At 37.3% G+C, this 18,783-nt stretch overlaps 1 pseudogene; it reads right to left on the bottom strand.

The window, feature by feature from the left end:
* Positions 1–677: 677 nt before the first annotated feature.
* The window catches only part of LOC102811199, a 34,170-nt pseudogene continuing 16,064 nt past the window's right edge, over positions 678–18,783 (bottom strand).

Raw genomic sequence — 18,783 nt, 5'->3', positions numbered from 1 at the left:
GCCTTCCCCATACCTGCCACCAAAAGCAGTACTCTGACCCCCAACGCCACTTTCCCACTGTACTTTTAATATTTTCAAACACCTAACTCAAATCCATCAATTCTTCTATAGTCCTTCTTATTCACTGTCCCACATTCAAAGCATATATGAAAATAACGTGCTTTGGGTCAGGTACACTTTAGTTCTCAAACCGTTATCTTTGCTATTGAACACTTAAAACAGCTCGTATGCAGGAGATTTGCCTAATTCAGTACGTAGTTTGATTTCTTGACTGCTGCTTCTATGAGAGTTGATTATGGATCCAAGCAAAATGAAGCCTTTAACAAATTTTATTTTTTCTTCATTTATTATGATGTAATTTATTGGTCCAGTTGTGGAGATTTTTGCTTTCTTTACGTTGAGGTGCAATCTGTACTGAAATCTGGAGTCACTGATCTTCATCAGTAAGTATATTCAGTCCTTCAGATTGTTAATGACTTCCTTCAATCTTGATGCCATGTTTTTCTTCATGTAATTTAGATTCTCGGAATATGTGCTCAGCATATAGATTTAGTAAGTATGGTGAAAGAATACAACCCTGGTGAATACCATTCCTCATGTTAAAACATTCACTATCCACTACTGGTCTGTCAGTTTGTCGCACTGTGGTAGCTTTCATGTTGCTGTGTTGCTGGAAGCTATGCCATCAGTATTTTGAATGTCTGCAGGGTCGTAAGTGATGTAGATTTCAGCTGAGCTTCCAGAATAAGACAAACTCGTAAGACGTGCATGATGACCAACTTAATGGCCAGGTCGTCTGGCTCCATGGCTTCCTTGGTGTAGTTCTCCAGGAATTCTTGCCCTGTCTTGGCTCCACGGCCCATAGCGTTAGCTTTCCAGGCATGGTAGGTGCCTGGAGGGTCGGTCTGGTAGAGTCTGGTTGTGTCATCAAAACCGAAGGCCATGATGAGAGCAAAGATTCCAAATGGCCTATGCCCGTTGCTCTGCGTGTAGTGCTGCTTCAGACTGACGATGCAGTGGGTGATGTATTACACAGTGGCCGGGTCCTCCATAATCAGAGGTGGTCTGGCACTCCACCTGGGCCCTGTTGAGAACAATCCTCGCATCGGCAGTGAGGCCTGCGAACGCCATGCAGACATGGCCGTCCAAAGCACAGATCTTCCACACCGTCCTCTCTTCCTGGAGTGTAGCCAGGGATTTCTTCTCCACTCCAAAAACAACAATGTCTCATTCATTAATGCCAACCACAGTAGAGCCCTTCTTCATGGTCTCCTGAGCATACTCCGCTTGGAAGAAGTGGCTGTTGGGTGAGAAGATAGTGATGGCACGGTTGTGGTTTATAGCCTGGTGCTGTGCTGCCTATTCTGGAGACTTTTGGATGCACTACTGGATCGCTGGGGAGATCTGACTTATTCATGTTTTAATCTTCTGTCACTGTATCTGAAAATGTTCAGCTTCTATTCACTGGTTTCCAGTGGCTAACCATTCAGAAGAAGTCTTTCTTTCCTACACAAAAGCCACTACAGTATGGCAAATATACTGTATAACGACATCTTAACTGTCAAGCCATCGAGAATCCTGGTCCTCTTCACTGTCAACAAGCAAGATTGGATCATCTGCACCCTACAAATTGTTAATGAGTCTTCCTCCAATTCCGTTCTTCATATAATCCAGTTTCTTGGATTATTTGCTCAGCCTACAGACTGAATAAGCATGGTGAAAGAAAACGACCCTGAGCAAATCTGTCCTGATTTTAAACCATTCAGTGCCCATTTGTTCTGTTCTAAAGATTACCTCTTGATCTATGTATAGTTTCCTTGTGAGAACAATTAAGTGCTCCAGAATACTCATTCTCCATAATGTTGTCCATAGCTTCTAATGATCCACATATTCAAAAGCCTTTTGCATATTCAATGAAGCACAGGTAAACATCTTCCTGGTATCCTCTGTCATCAACAGATGTCAGGAATGATATCCCTTGTTTCATGTCCTCGTCTGAATCTGCCTTGAACCTCTGTCATGTCCCTGCTAATGTACTGTTGAAACCATTTTTTTTATTACCGTTAACAAAAATTTACTTGCATGTGATATTACTAATATTGTCTGATGATAACTACATTTAGTTGGATCACCTCTTTTTGGAATGACACAAATATGGATCTCTTTCAATCAGTTATCCAGGTAGCTGTCTTTCACATTTCTTGGTATAGATGAGTGTCTCCAGTCCTACATTAGTTTGTTGAAAGATTTCTTTTTGCATTCCTTCAATTCTTGGAGTCTTGTTCTTTGCCAATGCCTTTAGTGCATGTTCAAGTTCTTCTGTTAGTACCATAGGCTTTTAATCATATGCCTACCATCTCTTGAAATAGCTATGTATCAGCTATTTCTTTCTGGTGCAGTGACTCTACATATTCTTTCCATCTTCTTTTGGTGCTTTCTGCATCATTCAGTAATTTGCCCACAGAATCCTTTAGTATTGCAAATTAAAGTTTAAATTTATTCTTCAGTTCCCTCAGTTTTAAGTATTGCTAAGCATGTCCCTTTTGGTTTTCTTACTCCAGACCTTTGCATATTTCGTTTTAGTATTTGATTTTGACTTCCTGAGCTTCCCTTTGAAGCTCTCTTTTCAGCTCTTTTACCTCTTCATTTCTTCCTTTTGCTTTAGCATCTGTATACTGGGGAGCAAGTTTCAGAGTCTCTTCTGACATCTCTTTTGATCTTTTCCTTCTTTCTTGCCTTCTTAATGACTTTTTTGCTTTCTTCTGTATGATGCTCTTGATGTCATTCCACAACTTTAATGGTCTTATTTCATTAATGTCAAATGCAACAAATCTGTTCTTCAGATGATCTCTAAATTCAGGTGGGATACATTCAAGGTCATATTTTAACTCTTGTGGACTTGGACTTGCTCTGATTTTCTCCAGCTTCAGCCTGAAATTTCATATAAGCAATTGATGGTCTGTTACACGGTCTGTCCCTAGTCTTGTTTTGGCTGATGAGATGGAGCTTTTCCACCGTCTTGTTTCATATCCTCAGATGTAGTCAGTTTGATTTCTACGTATTCCTTCTGGTGAGGTCCATGTGCCTAGTCATCTTTTATGCTGTTTATAAAAAATATTTGCAATTGGCCTTATAAAATTTTCTTATGCAATCTCAAGCATCATTTCTTTCACCAAGGCCATATTTTCCAACTACTGATCTTCCTCTTTGTTTTCAATCTTTGCATTCCAATCACCAGTAATTATTATTATATCTTGATTAAGCATGTTTGATCAATTTCAGAATCAAGAATTTCATCATCACTAACTTTAATGGTTGGCATATAAATTTGAAGTCTTCCTTGTTGTTATATGGACATTACCTTACCACAGACATCATTGTACTTCAAAATAGATCTTGAAATGTTTTTTGATGATTAGTATAAATCCATTCTTCTCAATTTGTCATTTCTGGCATAGTAAAATATGTGATTGTCAGATTCACAGTGGCCAATACTAGTACCTTTCAGCTCACTAATGCCTAGAAGATCAATGTTGATGCATTCCATTTCATTTCTGACAACATCCAATTTTCCTAGGTTAATACTTTGTGCATTCCATGTTCTGATTATTACTGGATGTTTGCAGTTGTTTCTCCTCATTTTGAGTTGGGCACCATTAGCAAATGAAGGTCCCAAAAGCTCTGCTCCATTCAGGTCATCCTGGTCAACTCTACTTTGAAGATGCAGCTCTTTCCCAGATGTATTTTGAGTGCTTTCCCACTTGAGGTGCTCATCTCCTGGCACTATACTTGACAATATTCTGGTGTTATTCATCAAATTCCAATATTCAATATTCTGGTACTTTCTTACAGAGTTACACTGTTATTCATTAGACTTTCAGTGACTAAACATTCAGAAGTAAATTTCTCTCCATTTTTTTAATCTGTCTTAGACTGGAAGCTCAGTTGAAACCTGTCCACCTTGGGTGACAATTCTGGTATTCAAAATACCAGTGGCATAGTTTCCAGCATCATAGTAACATGCTAGTAACCACTGCCCTACAAACTGACAGATGAGAGTAGTGGTTTAAATGTTAAGTAGCCTGAATATTAAAGGACCTATATTTTGTTGTTGTTGTTAGGTACCATCGAGTTGGTACTGACCCATAGTGACCTTAAACACAGCAGAATGAAACACTGCCCGATCCTGGGCCAACCTCATTACTGTTGCCACACTTGAGTCCATCAATGCTGCCACTTGGCCAATCCATCTCGTTGGGGGTCTTCCTCTTTTTCTCTACCCATGATAAAGAAGGCCTGGTGGTGCTGTGGATCTAGTCGGCGTTGGGCTGCTTACCTCAAGTCCTGAACTTGCTGTCTGGATTGTACTGGTAAATCCAAGACTTGTCCCTAGATATGATTTGGTCCATAAAATTGTCTTCATTAACTTTGGTCTTGCTTAAAAGACGATGGGAAGTTCATGTTTTTTCAGCTAGCTATGTTTGCCCAATGCATTTAACAAGCATTGATCTGAAAACTTGCTGATACCAAGATGTTTGCTTAAAATTGAATATGCCAAACCTTGTGAAACCTTACCTTCAGTAGTTATTTCAACAATGACAATTCTACTGTCTTCTTTTTTCTAGTTTCTGGACTTCATCCAGTTTCTTCACTCATCAATGTTGATAGTCTTCCTTTTCTTAGTTCATATTTGAGATCTTCCCTAGCTTCCTGAAAATATTTGATCCATCTAAAACTATTTTATATTGGTAATTATTCTAGTAAAAGGAGCTCTGGTAGCACAATGGTTATGAGTTGGGCTGCTAACCTCAAGGTAGTTGTTCAAAACCAGCAGCCACTCTGTGGGACATAGATGAGGCTTTCTACTTCTGTAAAGAGTTACTGTCTTGGAAAACCTATACAGGGTCACTATGAGTTAAAACTGACTCCATAGCACAAAACCATCACCATTACAGTAAGTGTATTGCAAGCTTCAATGTTTTGGAAAGATATCCACTTGAGTTTTGTTGGATTCGATTCTAATTCTGGTATCAAAATCATTCCACCCCACCCTTGGCATAAAAAGCATCTTTCAGTTAATCATTTTTTGAAAGACAGTCTAAAGAGACTAAAACAAGTGTATTCATGAAGGAACTTGCCTTCAGTCATTCACCGATTACAAATAAATGTTTAAACATGTTTTGTTAGGGATAAATTCATGCATGTGTGAACTTGAACAATTCCTTGCAACTTACCCTCATAAGTAGCAAACAAAGTTCAGTGAGTTAAGATATTAAGTATGTGTCAGTTCTAAGATTCAAAACCAAGACTTCAAATTGCAAATATTTCTTTTGAAACATAAAACTGTACCAAAAATAATGAAGAAAATAATTTTATGAATGCTATTGCAGTAAGAGGAGCATTTATTAAGTATATATGTCTTAAAGGGAACCAAGACTTTATGTTGTTAGTGCCATTGAGTTGGTTCCGAATCATAGCAACACTATGCACAACAAAATGAACCACTGCCAAATATGTGCCATCCTTACAATCATTGTTACACTAGAACCCATTGCTGCTGCTGCTACTATGCCAATCCATCTTGTTGGGGGTCTTCCTCTTTTTCACTGACCCTCCACACCACCAAGCATGATATCCTTTTCTAGGGAATGGTCCCTTCTGATATGTCAAAAGAAATAGAGACAAAGTATGGCCGTCCTGGCTTCTAAGGAGCGTTCTGGCTGCACTTCTTCCAACACATATTGGTTTGTTCCTCTGGCAAGACAAGGTATTTTCAATATTCTTCTCCAACACCATAACTCAAATGCATCAAATCTTCTACAGTCTTCTTTATTTGTTGTCCAACTTTCACATGCATATGAGGCTATTGGAAATAGGATGGCCTGGGTCAGGTGCACCTTAGTCCTCAAACTGATATCTTTGTTCTTGAATACTTTAAAGAGATATTTTGTAGCAGATTTGCCTAATGCAATATGTTGATTACTTTTCTGCTGCCTCCATGAGTTTTGATGGTGGATGCAAGCAAAATGAAGTCTTTGACAACTTCAATCTTTTCTCCACTTACCGTGATGTTATTTATTGGTCCAGTGGTGACGATTTTTGCTTTCTTTACATTGAGGTGCAGCCTATATTGAATGCTGTGTCTTTAAAAAAATTTTTTTTAGTAAGTATTTTAAGTCTTTTTACTAGGGAATCATTTCCAAGTCTTATGGGAGTCATGAGGATATATGGACCTGGGTCCTATCTAGAATATGCAAAGAGAAGCTAGGCTTATTGAAAATTTCCAGGAATACAAATACATAAAAAGTTTTCTTAACCATTTCCATTATCTGGAGCACAGGGCTTAAGTAAAAGTGAACTAAGTAAGGCTGTGACTTGAGTAAAGGTGTGACTTTAGTCACATCATCTTGCAAGATACCCCCCACAATATAGCATATGTTGTTCTTGTTAAGTGTGTTAAAGTCAGTTCTGATTCATAGCAACCCTGTATGGGCTTTCCAAGGAGCAACTGATGTGTTTGAACTGCTGACCTTATGCTTAGCAGTCCAGTGTGCATACTGCAGTTCTACAACAAGACTCCTGATTAACATGTAAAGGTTAGAATTTACAATGCATTGTAAATTGGAGGCAGATCTCAACATGGAGGAAAACCACATAATACTGGGATTCAAAACCTATTTAAATTTATATATATTTTCAGATTATATAATTCAATCCATGATAAGTAGTATACTTTTTAATATATGTCTTCAAATTGTCTTTTTCTTTTAAATAAAGGTATCTATTGATAGTTTGCTAATAGAACAATAATGCCATCTTCAAATACAAAACATTAAAAAATGAATTATATTCAATTCTCAGTGATGACCCATTTATTCCTACTTTGTTTCATTTTTCAATATCAGTGTTAAATCATTTATTCTTATTGTTATTCTAAAAGATACAAACCAACAAATAATTGTATTCATTTCTATTCTTCCCTGTAGCTGACCTCAGAAAAAAATATTTATTGCTAGGAAAAATATTGGAGACTCTCATACCAGAACATGGTAACTTTCTCCCTTTAAAGATTTAATTGTTAATGCTACTTTCTCCCTGATGCACTTTTATTAGCAAACCCTATTCATTTTTATGTTTATTATGTTCTGGAAAAAGCATTAGACACCAAATGGGAGCCATGTGTGAGGATCTAAATCTCTCCGAGAGAGAATACTGTTAGTTATTCATTACAACATTATTAAAGCTGGAAATAACATTTTAAACCTTCTTTATTTGTCTTAAAAGTTGAAAATGAAGTTGTTAAGGGCTACATGTACATTAGGTGTAAAGCCTGGTTACTCTTGGTTGGTGTAGGGAAAAGAGATTTAATTTGTAATTTAACTTGCTGAGATTTCTTAAATGGAAAATTTTGCAAACTGCACTTAAATGCAAACCCAAGCCCAGTTACCTGGCAGCTTATCCTTGGGAGAGCTGTCTTTATTAAGCTATTAATTCTCATCTTCACTCATATAAAGCCCATTAACTTGGTTTTCTTTATAATTAACTGATTGTTATAAAGATAAAACAAATGTGCTATGAGTCTTTGTGGCACATAGTGAGACAGTAGGGAAGATTCTTAATGCAAATGGAGAACAAAATTAGAAAAAAGAGAAGAACATTAAGACTTTCTCCCAAATCTTCCCAAGTAAATTTCAGCCTATAACACAATGCTGCTTCCCTTCCAGTGGGGACTCCATAACACTTTATTCATGGGGAAATCAATTAAAATGTGCATTTCTCATGTTTCCTGAAAATTTAAATTTTCATCTTATCTTGTTACTGCTATAACCAAGATTTTCAAATCAAACATTAAAAAATGAACTCTTCAATTCCAGCAGCTTTATGCTGGGAGCTAAACTTTCATAAATTTTCTTTCATTTTGTATACTGTTTAGATATACTTATGAATGAAAGTATACTATCCCAAATTGTTAATGGGTACATGTTACAAGTTTTAAGTTTAACTATTCTTTTTCTCCACTCACTAATCCACTTTTCCTTTCCTGAATTTATTTTTATGTGTATGTGTAATTCATGATCTTAAATTTAACACAAAGCATGTGTTTCTTGTGTAATTACAGAAACTCAGTAGTTTAATGTTTCATGAACTTGTGTTTTCTTTTTTATACTTCTAAAGTATCCTAGTTCTACATACCAACAGTTCCAAGGGGGGGAAAAACAAAAACAAAACAGATTTAATTATCTATTTGCCTATTAATGCAGAAATAAGCAAACTATTTTCTCAATAAAATAGTCAAGCTTGAAATTAAAGATGGTTTGTTGAAGAAAAAGTTTGTATAACCACAATTGATTGTAATATTGCTGATATACTCTGTATAAGTCAGAATTGTTTTCAGGAGAGGAATTAAAATAAGCTCACACAAAATTGTCCTTGAAGTCATGGGATATGTCTGACTTCAGGCATGGCTAGACTTTGGAACTCCTTCAGGTTCTGTTTCTCTTGTGTTAAAGGGGCTCACAAAATGACTACCAGGAGCTCTACACTCATATCTCACAAGTTTAAAGGTTATCCACAGTGGAAGGATTGTCTTTACAAATGGTCTTCAAGGTCAAGTTTATGAAAAGACAAGTTAGTCTGGTTTGATCACATGAGCATCCATGAACCAATCAGTGTCATTAAGGGCTCTACAGAGCTCTGTTTAGCCAGGCTGGAATCACAGGAACATCTCATTGGCTCTTCAATATTTTATTCACTTATCAGGATGTTTTGGAGCATTGTGGTTCCATACAATAAGCACTGAGCTACGACTCATGTGGTCCACATTTCAAGCCTGCCAATGGCTCTGAGATGAGGCTTTATGCTCCCATGAAGATTTAAATCCTCAGGATACCTATTCAAGGTCACCATGTGTTGGAACTGACCCCACGGCACTTAACAACAATAACAATCAAGATTTTGTTTATTGCTCCATTTTGAATTTTTTTGTTTTCTTTGTGTTTCAGAAAAGAAGAATAAATTAACAAGAGATAGAATGAGAAAGAACTGCTGAATAGACAAGAAATACTAGCAAGTATTATACTCTGCCTGTTTTTCTTTTTCAGCCTCTCCTCACATCTTGTATTGAATTTTACTCTTCTGGATCATGGTGTCATTGAGTTAGTTCTCATTCATATCAGCCTTATGTGTAACAGAATGAAATGTTGGCCTAGTCCTGCACCATCCTCACAACTGTAGCTATGTTTGAATCCCTTATGGGGGTCAGTGTGCCAGTCCATCTCATTCAAGCTTGAAAAAAACAGCATTGTAGGTCATGTTTGACTTCCTCTGCCTTCACAAGGGGGAAGAAGAATCAAAATCAATCCAAGACCAATTCCCATGAGGTAGAGGTCAGACATGATTCCACCCTTCAATCTTCTTTGCCTTCTTCTGACACCAACTATCCTTCCCACAGCACTCTCTGCTTCACATCTGGATTGGAGGATCCATTGCAAAGGCCACACAGAACTCATAGACACAACTCATGATCATGGTCTTATTTGGGAATTGAACAGGTACAATTCAGGATCAGAAACAACTCAAGATACAATAGCAGTTATCCAGGCAGGAATGTCTCTTCTCTGCTATACTGAAGGCATGCCTTGCTCTTGACTTCGGTCTCTCAGCCATGTGGCCCCTTGGCCTTTACCCTGCTCAGATAAGTGTTACAAAACTTCTTTATCCAGTCTTTAAATGCCCAAAGGGCACATTCTGCCAGCCAACCTCTGCTTTCCAATTTCTGCTTTATTCAGTCTATGAGTCAGCACTCCCACAGCTGTCTGTCTTTCCATGTCATCACCTCTGTCATCATTGCTTTTCCAGGTATGGAGCTCATGCTATCTGATAATGGTTTGTCTTTATTGATGGTTTTGGGATCGTCTATTCTTTTTCTGTAATGACTCCTTTTTAAATCAGGTGGGATATCAAAACAAACTAATCCTAGTGTAGAGTTCTGTACACTAATTGGTGGGAGTTAAGACTTTAGACATGTTATATCAAGTAAATTTCTGGTACCACAGAGGTTTTCCTCTAATTTTGTTGACTGTTTACTTTACCAAGCATGCTGTCCTTCTCCAGGCACTGAATGCTCCAGATACCACGTCCAAAGTAAGTGAGACTAAGTCCCACCATCCTTGCTTCTAAGGGGCTATCTGGCTGAACTTCTTCCAAGACAGATTTGTTCATTCTCCTAACAGTCAAGGTATACTCAATGTTCTTTTCAACACCATAATATCAATGAACCAATTCTTAGTTAGTCTTTTATTTTCATTGTCCAACTTTTGCATGCATATGAGGTGATTTGTAAAAGACAAGGACTTGGACCAGGAATATCTGAATCCTCAAGGTAAAATCTTTAGTGATGCCATTAGCAACAGATCTGCAATATGCCATTTTATTTATTTACTTATTTTTTACATGTTTTATTGTGAATTATGTGATAGTTTACATGGGAGAACATTAGTTTAACATTCATCCTATCGTATATAGTTTCCTTGTCATGGTTACAATCCCCTCCATGCATCATCAACCAACCAAAGGGTATACCCTGCAAGCCTGCCTCCCAGTCATCAGCACACAGCCCCTCTCCCTCTCTGGGTCTAAAGTCCCCAGCCACTCCATCTCTGGCATCACTACTTTTCTAGGTAGGGTTATGCTTTCTGCTCTTCTCCCTTGATGGTCCCAGGGACCTCTGCTCCTAGACTGCAAAGTTAATCACTCCTGCCTTTTGCTACAAAATGTCTACCTTTACATTTCCAAACCTCACAATCAGTCCTGATAACAACTATTCACTATTGTATTACAAGAGACCTATCTGCATCTCCTTTCATTAGCCCCATCTACACAGACTGGATACTACTCAGTGGAGATTCTACCTTCTTCCACGCTTTCTGGATCTAGATTCCCTCTTGAATGCTTGTAAGCCAGTCACTTCTTGCCTTTGTGCCCCCCACCCCCATTTTGGGTACCAATGTCCAAGTTGCCCATCCCTGTTTACTCTGTATATGGAAGGGGTGGGAATGATCCTCGCTGTAAAGATTTGTTCCCTCTTCTGAGCTACTGCATCCATAGGTGTAGGCCAAATTCATCAAATTGTATCAGATTACTCTTCTTTTCCTCTTCTTTCTTCTTCTAGTTGAGCTCTGATCATGTAGTCATTGAAGCCAGGTCAAGTGGGTATTATCTGCAAGTGTGGGTGTTCTAATGCATATGCCCTCTCGTCTTATCAGCTGGATGCTTCACTCTCCATTCCAGTCGTCTGTGGCTATATCACTGACTCTGGGCCCAAGAGTCCCTAGGTCTTGCCACACTGCTGGCCAACCAGGTCTCCACTCAGGTTCACAGGAGTCTATTGAATGTTGTAGGGCTTAGCTCACAGCTTCATTCCTCTAATCAGTGACGGACGTGGTCACCAATCAGAGCCTGCATTCCCACTGAGTCTTAGTCTTAGAAGGAAGTTTGCCTTGAGGAAACCCAACCACTTGCCTTGATGTCTCCTGGGCAAGCAATTTGCTTGTTCTCAGTCCACAGAATTCCCTTTAGGATATTTTGCAGCACAGGGTTGGCTTTGACAAAATCCCTTAGATTCTGTTTATTCTGGAATGTTTTGATTACACCATTGTATTTGATTGACAACTTTGCTGGGTACATTGTTTTCTTTCATGATATTTTATATAATTTCATGGTATTATATATGTCTTCCCATTGCCTAATTCCCTGCATAGTTTCTGCTGAGAAATCAGAGCTTAATCTGATTTGCTTGTCTTTGTTTAACACTTCTCTTTTCCCTAGCTGCTAACATGATTATCTCCTTATCTTTGATTTTGGAGAGCTTGATTGTACATGTCTTAATAATTTTCATTTGGGGGTCTATCTTTCCTGGTGTTCATTGAGCTTCTTGAATGCTTATCATTTAGCTTTTCAGGATGTTAGGGAAATTTTCTTCCAATAGTTCTTCAACTAGCTCCTTTGTGGATTTGTATAATTCTTCCTGTTCTAGAATGCCAACAATTCTTCATGTTGTCCAACATGAATCTGAGACCTTCTTCAGATTTTTAAATTATTTTTTCTGCTTGCTTTTCTATCTTAGTGATATTGAGAGATTTGTCTTCCAACTCACTAGTTCTGGCTTAAATCTCTTCAAATCTACTCCTTTGCCCTTTCAGTGTATTGTCTATTTCTGATATTCTATTATTAATCATTTGACCTCTTTTTCATGTTTTTAATTGTTTCCAATGCTGTATATATCTTATTTGATTGTTCATGTAGTGTTTTCCTGACTTCTTCCTTATTTTTCTCAACTACTATGTAAAGTGTTTTGATACATTTCATTAACATTTTTCTGAATTCCTTAGGCATTTCCCTCCTTCCACTATGAAGTCAAGGTCTACCTCCATCTACTTTGTCTGTCACTTTATCTTTTTTTTCTGGACATGTACAGAGAGGGTCATCTGCTTCTTGACCATATTCAATAGTTGGCTCTGATCTTAATAGTTAAGATGAATGTGTGTTTTGGCACTTGAGTATGGTTTCTGATTGCCTCCAGATATATGTGATCAGGAGATGGCCTTCCCTTTTCACTCTTCTTATTATGCAACTCAGAGTACCTATTGTAGGTGTTGGCTGCCTACCTGGTGTATGGCAGCAGGTATTGGTTCTTGCCTAGATGCTAAGATTTTATAGGGTGTGATTGTAACTTGATTATATGACTGCAATTGCTGTCTCTTCTTAGGTAATAGAGGGAGAGAAAGAGCCCCCTAAAGGTAAAGAGGGGATCAAAAAACAGAACAGCAACAGCAAAAAAGACAGATTGGATACTGTAGTCTAAAATCACAGAAAAGAGAGAAGAGAAAAAAAAAAAAAAAGCTGTAGCCAAATATGAGTATGACTTTAATGTTCCTTTCTTGGCTTCTTGCCTTCAAGGTCACCTGAGAAATTTCAAGATGCCACTGTTGGTTGTTATCACGTAACTCTGGATTTATTTTTTGACCTATTTTCTTTTAGTCTGTCCCTCTCCTGCTCCACAACCCACATTCAGGCCTTTTTCCTAGTGATAAACAGTTCAGGGCCAGCTGTGGCTGTTTTGTGCTGCCGTTTGGTTTTAAGTGGAAAGTGTTCCTTTAAATTTTGAGCAGGTCTGTGTGCATGTGTAATAGACCCTCTGAGGGTGTGGGGGGGAGGTGTCCACTCATTCAATCACCCCCCTGTAGTCATTAGAATGGAGGTACACAGACAGCAAGAGACTAATGAAGAGTTACACAGACACAGAAAACAATGTCCACACCTTTATCTCTGAGGATCGGTCAGGCGTCAGTCCCTGGCTGCTCTGATCTGATCCTTCCCCTGCACTGTCTTACCCAAGATGGCTGCTCCAGGACTAATTCTTTTATTTTTGGTATAATTTTTCTTTCTTTAGAACAATGTTCTATATTCTTAAAATAAATACTTGATTCATCTTGTTGTGTGCTTGGATATAATTTTTGATTAATTATCTTATATCATTGATCGCTACTGGGCACTTTTAAAATTAATTTTGTGTTTCCTACTGTATTGTTCATGAAATATTAGTTTGCCTTGTCTAGTTCACTATTGAAAACCTGATCCAATTATGGCACACAGTGTTGTCTTTTAATAAATATTTGTTGTTGAAGTAACTGAAGTAGAAGTTATAACTAACCTGGTTTCACATACTGGAAATAATCAGGACAAGTTTCGATTCTAAGGATGACAAGATTTAGTTCTTATCAACCTATTGTTTTTGCATCAAATGAAAACAAACTCACTAAAGGAAATGTTCCTTACATATCTTTTTTTTTTAATTATTATATTCCCCAGGACCAAGAATCTTCTTGAAACATTGTAGGCATTCAATGAATACATTTTCAAAGAGTGAGACTGGCCCAGGATTGGACAGTGTTTCATTCTGCTGTTCATAGATCGCTATGAGTCGGTATAGACTCTATGGCACCTAACAACAGCAACAAAAAGCTAAATATGCATCAAGTAATAGAATGTCTGAAATATGGAGACTCAGCTATGAGCCAGTGGTGCCCTCTGCTGACCAAATGTCATAATGTCGCACTTTTCTTACAGAAGCAAAAGCCTTTTTAGGTTCACTTCTGTGTCTATTTCACTGTAGGATAAAGCAACTGGGAAGTATCCCAAAGGGATACCGATATGGAAGTGTCACATAATTGCAGCAGTCTAAAAATAACATCTCCTTTGTTGTTGTTAAATGCCTTCGAGTCAATTACAACTCATAGCGGCTATGTATAGGGTTATTGAGATTTTAAATCTTTTCAGGAGCAGAAAGCCTCATCTTTCTCTGCAATATCTCGTGTATGTATATAATTTAAATTTTTTTTCTAAAGAATTGGGCATCAAGAGGTCTTTCCTGGCAGAATATAAAGTGCAATATAGGAAAATATGTACTAAAGTATACATTTACTGGGTACAAAGGAAATCGAGTTATATCCACATGATAAATAAGTTGAGAAGGACAATCAAGAAAGATTTCATAGTAGAGAGAAAGTAATGTTTCTTCCGAGTTACAGGAGATGAGGAAATATTTAGACAAAGGATGGGGAGGGTACTCTGGGCTGAGGGAAGAAGCAGAACAAAAATGGTCATATAGTGACTCTTGTTGAGTCGATTTCGACTCTTTTGACAGAGTCAAGCAAGACTCATGTAGAAATCATATAGAACTGAATAGGACTAGCCCATAGTTTTGAAGTCATGATCTTTATAGAAATAGACTGCCATGTCTCTTCCCTCTGGAGTGGCTCCTGGGTTCAGTTACAGCTGAGTGCTTAACTACAGGCCATCGGAGTTCTGTAGACATGGTCATGATTATTGCTGTTGTTAAGTGCTCCTGAGTTGCTTTAAACTTACAGTGACTCTGTATCGTGTTTTAGAGGAGTAGCTGGTGGATCTTGAACCACCAACTTGTCAGTTAGCAGTCCAGTGCTTATCCTACAGTGTCACACCAGAACTCCAGAAATGGTCATAGTAATACATTATTTAGTGAAAAATATGATCTTTTCAGCAACCTAAAATGCATTGTTCCTTTCAGGAAATAACAACATACCACAACAGATAAAATATTTAGAAACTTGACATTATGACTTCCATTTTTTTGTTCCACAGACTTTTCTGTCTAATGATGAGTTGTGAAAGGCATTACTGAGCAATTTTTTCTGTCAGACTTGTCAAAAATACTTCCAAAATCACCCTTTAGAAAGTCAGTTTAATGGCAGTTTTGGTATGGATTGTTTTTCATTTAAAAGATTTAAAAAATATTCCACCTAGTGGAACTTTCTAGTATACCTCTGAGAAAACTCTGAATGGTAGAATGCTTTTCCTTTTATTGAGAAAAATAGTTTTGTAAATTCACATTTTTTTTTCCTGAAAAATTAGATAGAATCTATCAAATGTCTCATATTTTGGGGAGTTCTTCCAATAGTTATCAATTATGTCTTCTTTTAAATTTAACTGTTCTGCAAATAACTCTAAAATTATAATAAAAGTTAATGTAAAAGGAGCTCTGGTAGCATAGTGGTTATGAATTGGGCTGTGAATCGCAAGGTAAGCAGTTCGAAACTACCAGCTGATCCATGGGAGAAAGATGAGGCTTTCTGCTCCCGTAAAGATTTACCGCCTCGGAAACCCTGTACAGGGTCGCCATGAGTCAGAACCAACTCCATGGCACATAATAATAACAACAACAAATATGAACATACAATTTTTGAAGAGATATGTAGTTTATTTGGAATCCTGGTGAGGTACTGTTGGATAAAACACTGGACTGCCAGGTTGGTTACAACCACAAGGTGAGTGGTTCAAAATTCACTAGCTGCTCCTCAGAAACCTATTCAGGTTTGCTATGAGTCAGAACTGACTCGATGGCACTTAAACAAAAGCAACAATATTTATTGTTTATGAAGTATTGAGCTCTCTGATTGGCATAAATAACTGTTTCATCATACATGCTCAGTGTACTTTTTTTGTTGTTGTTATTGAATGAATATTGAATTCACATTAATTAATCTAGGACCTTAGCTTTAAGATTATGTATCTTTTAAAATAGTAGTTTATTTAGCTTCTTAGAATCAGCTTAGGATATAGGGCACATTTGGTTCATTAAGAAGAATTTAAATTGGGAAAAAAAGCAGAACTATATTAAGGAATTCATCCAATTTCTCTCAAGACATACAGATTCAGGTTAATATAAAAACTTAATTATTAAAAATCTTCCAGGGTGTGTATTCAATAGATGTAGAGGAATAGACCAGAGCAAAGCCAAGGCTCACATATTGACCAATTTGGATTGTACACAGCAAAAGAATTACTGAGATGCCAGATAGGATGATAACATTGAAGCTCAGAAAATGAAGATAATCAAGCAGTTAGAAATAACCTATACACAAAATTAGAGCTCATGCACTGTACTGAATCTCATTTAATTAATTAATCCAAAAATTTGTGTATCTTTACTACAAATATTTGTTAAATGACAACTATGTATCTGGCATTATTTTAGGTTTTGAAAGTAGATTAATCAAAGTAAACAGATATTTACTTTCATATGTTTTAATTGGATAAATGACAATAGGTCACTAAACAAGTAAATATGTGACACAATTCAAGTTGATAAGTTCTATTTACAAAAAAAACAAAGAAACCAAACCAAACCAAAAATAGTGACTCAGAGTACTAAAAACCTAATAGGATAGAAATTGATATATCAGGAGGTTAAACAGGATGGTTGGTTGAGTTTTTGGAGAAGGTGACATATGAGACCAGAAAGAAGAATAAGAGGAAGCTATCTGACCATATGGGGAAAGAATGCATCAGGAGAAGAAACAAGTGCCTTGAAGTAAGAATAACCTTGGTATGTTCAAAGAAGAGTGAGAAACCTTCCAGGATAAAAAAATAGAGTTAGTGATGAGGAGACTGATGAAGATATTAGCAGGGACCTTGAAACTATGGTAGAGGAATATGGGTTTTGCTCTGTATGTTGTTGTTGTTATCTAATGCATTTGAGTATGGAGTTGGAAAAGATTATTAAAAGTACTATGGACTATTTCAGAACAAAGGACCCTAGGACCATCAAGAGAGAAGAGTATGAGCGGAACATGGGAAGCTAAGCAGAGAAGCAGTGACACCAAAGACGGAGGCAGAGGTGTGGCATGGAGAGACCGAGCAGCTGAGGACTTTAGAATCATGGAAAGAGAAAGGCTGTTTGCTGGTGACCAGGAGGATGGCTTGCAAAAGGTGTCCTTTGGTTGTTTAAATGATTATATATTCCTGCGTGTTTTTGTGTACGTAAAAAAAAAAAAAAAAGCAGAGGGAATAGAAGCAAATATTCTTAAATGAAGATGCATTGAAGGGATTGTAATCATTGCAATGAAACAAAATACCATAGGTTAAGTGCAAAATTCATGCTTTTCCATGTAAGTTCACTCAATTCACAATAAAACCTTAAAAAAAAGTACTAGGGACTATTAGAAGAACAAACAAATATGTTTTGGAAGAAATACAGGATGGCAAGACTTCGTCTCTCATACTTCTGACTTGTTATCAGGAAGGATCAGTCCTAATGAAGTATATTGTGCTAGGTAAAGTGGAGGGTCAGTGACAAAAAGGAATACCCCCAATGAGATGGATTGGCACAGCAATGGGCTTAAACTTAAGAATAATTGGGAGGATGATACAGGAATGGTCAGCGTTTGTTCTGTAGTGTATAAGATCAACTGTGAGTCAGAACTGATTCAACAACACCTACCAACAATTGAAGCGCTTTGACTAAGAGGAGTGTCAAAATGTACTTTCATTTAAGGAATGTTTTGCTTCTTATATGGAAAACTGACAATCCCAGTTGTTTGAGAGTCAAAGCATGATAAATGTTAAAAAAAAAAAAAAAAGTTGTTACATAAGCTACAGATAATAGTGTTTCTGAGCAATATTCATAGAGGAAGCCAGTGTGTTTAAGGATTCAGTTTGAAGGTAGTGTCCAGATTTGATGATAGGAGAACCTTAGTTATCAAAGTTGCATAGTTGCTTTTCAAACATTAAAGAGGTTTTTTTGTATCAGATTTCCCCTATGCAATATGTGGTTTGTTTCTTTGATTTCGCCTTCCATGGATGTTGATTGTTGATTCAAGTAGAATGGAGTCCATGGCAGCTTTAATTTCTTTGCCATTTATCATGATGCTGTTTATTGGTTCAGTTGTGGGAATTTATGTTTTCTTCATGGTCAAATCTAATTTATACTAAAAGCTATAGATTTTTTCTTTGATCTTTATCAGTATATTGCGGGGAGACCCGCTCTCCGTGGGGGTTGTGGGAACCGAGAGGATACGCTGAATCGGCAGTGAAGAAGAAAGGTATACAACCGAGAGTCTTTCAGCTTGCTGGGCTGTCCAGCTTTTTCCACTTTTCCTCCTGCTACTGCTGTCCTTTGCTCTTCTCTTTGCTCTCTCTCTGCTGTCTTCTAACTGCTGCAACCCAGCAAGTCTTTATTTTTATACTTAAAACTACACAGCAAGTAATGAATTAACACTTTGATTTTTTCTTGAAGTATTACACAGTTAATCACAACATTCTTGCACCTGGTCATTAGACAACTTTGACAAAAAGATTTCTGTGATGTTCAAACTGACTTTCAACTCTTTCCTCAGCATGTGATAAATGGTTTCTTCTTATTTTCACTTAAAGATTAAGTCAAACCTTACACAATTCATTGCTACT

This window comes from Chrysochloris asiatica, unplaced genomic scaffold (genome assembly GCF_000296735.1).
Source record: "Chrysochloris asiatica unplaced genomic scaffold, ChrAsi1.0 scaffold00269, whole genome shotgun sequence".
Classification (NCBI taxonomy): Eukaryota; Metazoa; Chordata; class Mammalia; order Afrosoricida; family Chrysochloridae; genus Chrysochloris; species Chrysochloris asiatica.
Note: the sequence above shows the minus strand (reverse complement) of the source record. Positions and strands in the feature narration are given on the sequence as shown.